Below are 6,000 nucleotides of genomic sequence, written 5' to 3' on the forward strand. Positions count from 1 at the left end.
AGCGTTGCCTGACAATACTGGGTCCCTCCTCACACCCCTTCCCCCCCCCCCACCAATTTCATCCCACCCCCTCCCTCCCTCCCTCCAGACTCCCACCGCACCCCTTCCCCTGCCTCTGAACTCCCACCGAACCTCTCAACTCCCCTTTTCCTTCACCTCCCTCATCCCACCCCTTCCCCTCCCTCCTCCCATCACTTACCTCCACTCTTCCCTTCCCTTCTCCCACAAAGGAATTTTCACAGGGTGTATATTAAAGTGCACATAATAACATCCAAAAAAGAAGTAAAAATGTTTTTTTTTTTAAAGATTTCTCGGCAATTTCCCTGGCAGCCTCCCGACTAATTAATTATGATAGATAGCGGAGTACCCACCCTCTGGGTGGGTCGAGTTTGTGCATTACTTTATGAAAAAAGTGCACTCTTTGTTTTGTAAAATGACGACAGATGTTTGTGCGGTGTGTGCTTAAATGCTTCTGCATGGTCTAAAAGGTACGTTCCAATTGTTGGTGAAATCAAAGGGGTCGAAAAGATCTAAATTCTCAAACATGTAAAAAGGGTCGAGAAAGTCCAAGTGGTCTAAAGCTCTAAATGGTCAAGGGTTCAATCTGTCTGAAGGCTGTTGGGGGGGGGGTCTTAAAGGTCTTATGGGTCTGAAGGACGTTCAGGGTCTTAAAGGGCATTCAGGGTCTTAAAGAATCTTCAAGGTTTCTCAGGGTCTTGTAGGTCTTTGTGGTCAAAAGGATCTTTGTGGTCTTAAAGAATCTTAAGAGTCTCACAGGTCTTAAGGATTTTAATAGGTCTTTGGTGTCATGGGTTTTAAAGGTCTTAAGGTTCTTCAAAAGTCTTGAGGGTCCAAAGGGTCTTTGGAGTCTTCAGGGTATTTGACATATGAAAGGGTCTTCGATGTCTTAATGGGTCTTACAGGTCTTCGGGGGTCTCATGGAATTTTGGGGTCAAAAGGGTTTTTCCAGTCTTAAGTGGCTTAATGGTCTTGAAAGGTCTTAGAGGTCTTCAGGGTCTTTAAAGGCTGATATTGTGGATTAATATACTTTGTCTGTGTTTAAATGTGGTGGTCTTTGCAAAAATTGTGAACTACATATTCAGACAAACAGACAGACAAACACATTACAAATTGTATTCATTAGACTAGCAAAATTGCCAGGCAATGCCAGGTCCCTCTTCCACTCCTCCCATATTCCCTCCTTCATCCCACCCCCACCCCACTTCTTCCAGACTCCCACCTCACCCCTTCCCCTCCATCCTCCTCCCACCTCACCCCTTCCCCTCCATCCTCCTCCCACCCCACCCCTTCCCCTCCCTCTCCTCCCATCTCCCCCCTTCCCCTCCCCCCTCCCATCTCACCCCTTCCCCTCCCTCTTCTCCCATCTCACCCCTTCCCCTCCCTCCTCCCACCTTTTCCCCTCTGTCATCCCATCCCTTCCCTACCTCCTCCCTCCCACCCAACTCTGGCCATCCCTTCTCCTATCCTCCCCTTGCCCTCCCTCCTCCCACCCCACCCCTTCCCCTCCCTCCAGTCTCCCACACCATCTCCGTGACAGACATTGACGCTTTTCAAAATGTACCCTGGAGGAGAACATACATGTGCACGTTGGAGACCCGAGGATGAGTTATTTCAATAGTCTGTGGAGGTAGACCTTTGCTACTCGTCTGGGGTTTGGGTGGGCATGCGTCGAGGTTAGTTGTGTTTCTCTGTTGTGATGTCTCCCCCCTCCCCCTACTCCTTTAAATCTGTTTTTTCAGTGCCCCATCAGCCCATTCCTCCCCCTCTCCTCCTCTCAACAATCCTTCCTTTACCCCATCAGTCCATTTCCCACCCCACCCTCCCCCCTACTCCTTTCAACAATCCCTCATTCACACTATCAGTCCATTTCAACAATTCCCCAATAACCCCCTTCCCCAAACCTTAAGTCAATAGTCCCTCCTTCGTTCCTCGGTCTGTCTGATGTAGCCACTCCTCCCGCACATCATTTTATTTCACACATTCCTGGCGCAAAATATGACGATTGACATTCTTGGCCTGCAGGACGGCGCTTCTCACATGCAAACAGTATGTACAGCACAAAGGACGTTTTGCGCGTGCAGGGAGGGGTTGGGGACACCCATGGCGATCACCACAAAATGATGTGGGATCTTCCGTGAGCTGCGTCATGGATCCACCCCCATCGTATGCGCACCAATGGAAAAGAGGCTCACACGATATGAGATGGAGGAAGCGATGTCCTGGGAGGGAGAAGAAGCTGAGAGAGTGCACAGACAGAGATGACAAAATGCTGCTTCGGTGAGGGGCAGAGGTGTGCGCAGAGTGTGAAAAGAGAAAAATCTCATAGTGCGCTGGAGGGCAGGGGGAAGGCCCAGAGCGCAGCTTGGTTCATGGGGAGTGGCTGGACACAGGGGCCCAGCAGAAATGGAGTTGCTTGCAGCTGGCATATCTTCGGACGCCAGAGAGGAGTTGCCGACTTGTTCAGGATGCCTCAGAAACGCAGATGGACGTCCCATCACCACTTCACCACCCATTTTCCCCTTCCTTCCCCCCTCCCTAAGTATATTTGGACTGGCACAGTCCCGTTCGGCTGTGTGAGGTGACAGAAAGGGTTGACCCTACTTTTCTTTTCTCAGTACTTTTCTTTTCTTCTGAGTTCTTCTTCTTTTCTTCTCTTCCCCGGATTGAATGATGGCCATGTGTCATTTGTGTAAATAAGATTGCATAAGAATATGTGTTATGGTTAAATCTGCTCTTTGTGCCTTTTTGCTTTCTTGCCTGTAGATACTCACTTTTGTGTGCATGTGCGTGTGCATAAATAAATAATTGTTTGTTGTTGTTTCAAATCTGTCAGTTGTCCTTTCATTGGTCTGCCACAGTGTACAAGTATAGTTAGACAGGAAGTTGTACCCCATGTGATTTGCTCTGTTAGCCGGTGCTGCACCTATCTGGTCCACTCAGCAAATCATCAGGTGTGGCGCTGAAGATGTGGCTTCTCGTTAGGTTGCTATGCCAATAGAAAGGTATCCCGGAAACATCGAAGTGTAACCCTGCTAGTCTAAGTCAAGCGGCTATGGCTGTCTAAGAACTACAGCCCGTTGGACCGCGGAGTTATCTGTGGTTGGAGGCATCAGGACTGGCTGTTCGGGAGAAACTTGAGTGCTCCCCTCATGGCGAACCTTAAAGCTCAGGGCCGTAACATCGGAATTAATTTATTTTTCGACCCCCACAATCTTTATTTTATTTATATTGAATTATCCACTTGAACAATATCGAACTCAAATCGCCTTTTTACTACTTTGTAAACCCTTCCATTTTGCAGTACTTCAACGTGTTAATCGGTGGTGGATAAGGGTGGTGAAAAAAAAAGACTGCTTCAATGGCGCTAAATTCCCAGGATCTGTTTTTTTAATGATCTTTAAAATTACTATTTTATTAAAGTTGAAGTCTCTACAGCACTTGAACACTGCGGAAGGTAAAGTGTGCTATGAAGTCTCGAGTTATGCATGTACTAAATTCCAAGTCTCATCGCAAAAATTATTGCACCATTGAACATTCCAATGAATCAAAGCAAAACGTCACAATAAATTACAGAAATCCTCATTTTCATAACGATATACATTTTTTTCATTCATATTACACGAACAATGTTTCCTCTCGTTTATTTTGACCCTTCCAAAATTTCCCACAACTTCCTTTTGTGTTGACGTCATCCATAATGAAGTGTATTTTGTTGGATTAATAATGAGATATTCTCCACTTGGGTCGTTTTTGTTGATTCTTTTTTTATTGTTGTTTTTTCCCCGCTTTCCCATCATGATGACTCGTTGGGGGCAGAGACTTGAATGATTATCGGATGACATTTCTTCGTCGATTGAATAATCATGTGAGCGGGTAGTGCTGTATGGCGTCCTATTTTAATTAACAATATTTCCAGAGAATTTGTATTTTATCTGGAATCCAAATCCACCACCATTTTATTCTGCTTTGCCCTGATGTGGAGCATGCAGTCATGACATGACAATGTAAATGTAAATCAAATCACAAAACAACCAGAACATCTTAGAACAAAAACATAATGGCAGGAGTCAACCAACATCTCCCTCAAGTGCATTCCAGTTATTATATTTATTATTACCTCCACCACTAAAGGTGGACTGAGGTTATGCTTTCACTCCTGTCTTGTCTGTCTGTCTGTCTGTCTGAGCAGGATATTTTAAAAAGTTGTGGACGGATTCAGACTAAACTTGGTGACTTGGTGGACAGGTTGGGTGTGTGATGAGGACGTCAAGAACATTGCACTTCTTTTTTCAAAGCTTCACCTAAATCTGGCTGGCATGGCTTGTGATCAATATCAGAAATCTGAAGAGAGACTTGTTTGCATGGCTTTCCACAACATTTCTTTGCACCTGCTGTCAGAATAGCTTAATGTGTTCTATACCATGGTGTGTGATTCAAACATGTGAAATAACATGCTCAACTTGATTTTTTGTTTGTTTTCAACTCTCAGTCCACATTGGCCTTTATTTAGTTCCTTGAATATCCAGGAAACTGACGAGCAAAAGTAAGTCCTTCTACAGATGCAAGCTGTTACTGATTCATTCCAAATTTTCTACAATCTAAGCGAACAATTAGTCACACAGCCATTTCACGAGAACATATCACGGTGTCCATCTGTCCAGGCATGAAGAAGATGGATAACCCTGTCAGTTCATAGTCTGGTGATGTACAATGTACGTGTAACACAACTTCGATTGGTTTTACATTGGTTCCTGAAACTGCATCTGAAAATGGAACTTTTGTCATTTTATAATACGCTGCCAACTTGTAATTTTCACTATTCTTGCGAACACAAAAATAACTAAAACCACACTCGATTGAGTGTACACCTCCTCCGCCAGGCTGAACAGTTTACGTTTTGGATCCTACTGATAGGCCAGATCTGGATCCGGACCTGAACTAAAACCAAACTGTCCACCAAATCTAGTGTGAAGCCATCCACAACTTTTTGAGATGTCCTGCTCACAAGCAGACAGACAGATCGGGGTGAAAACATAACCTCCATCCACCTTTGGTGGCAGAGGTAATTATGTTTTGTTTCCTTTGAGGGCTCAATGCAGACAGAAATCCATATAAACATTCAGTTCTAGTTGCATCATCACAAACATGAATTAATATACACATATACCAGACTCGGAAATGTAATGGAGTGTGTAATGGTCCGCTCTGAGTCTGGGAGGTGGAGTTTCGAACCCCAGGTGAGTCGTACCAACGGCTTTAAAAATGGTATGTGCTACTTCCTTGCTTGATGGTCAACATTTAAAAGGATAGAACACAGATAAACAACCGTAGGTTGGTAATAATAGCACAGGCTTTGATGAGCCGTATGGCCTCCTCCTGCACCAGAGTTGCTTGTACTGTACATGATTACAAGTGACATTTTAAATACAGTTTTCATATTAACAAGTAGGAAAGAAAAAAATGACAAACAGAGCTCTCCTCGAACTGACAAATCACAAATTATTTTCTTAATATTCACCTTTCACTCTACTCTGTTGTCATGGACTCATGGATGGATGTGGGGCAGAAATTGTGTGCGTTAAAAAATTTAGGGACACATGTTGGGGATTTCTCCGGATCGCATTGTCCGCAATGTTTTTCAAGTCAAGTTTGCTAAACTCTTAGCCTTCGAGTGAGATTCTCAGGAGATGGTCAGCGGAATGCTCTGCTGACCTGCTTCGTGGATAGGTTTTAGTCAGCCTAAACTGACTGATCACTCTCTCCAGAGCACTGCTAGAAAAAGGCAATATGATGTACAGATGGAGGATATGGGCCATCGCAGGAAATTGATCCACAGCAGCACCATCATTCTGTAGGTCGCCATAAAGATAGTTTGCTGTATATGCCAACATGTTTCACTGATGAACAGCTTTGGCCTTCTCTTCGATGAGATTATCAGAATGATCTGCCATTTTGGAAACTTTCTGGTCATACTTTTGG

This window comes from Eptatretus burgeri, chromosome 18 (assembly GCF_056783735.1).
Source record: "Eptatretus burgeri isolate ZD-2024b chromosome 18, Ebu_testis_v1, whole genome shotgun sequence".
Taxonomy (NCBI): domain Eukaryota; kingdom Metazoa; phylum Chordata; class Myxini; order Myxiniformes; family Myxinidae; genus Eptatretus; species Eptatretus burgeri.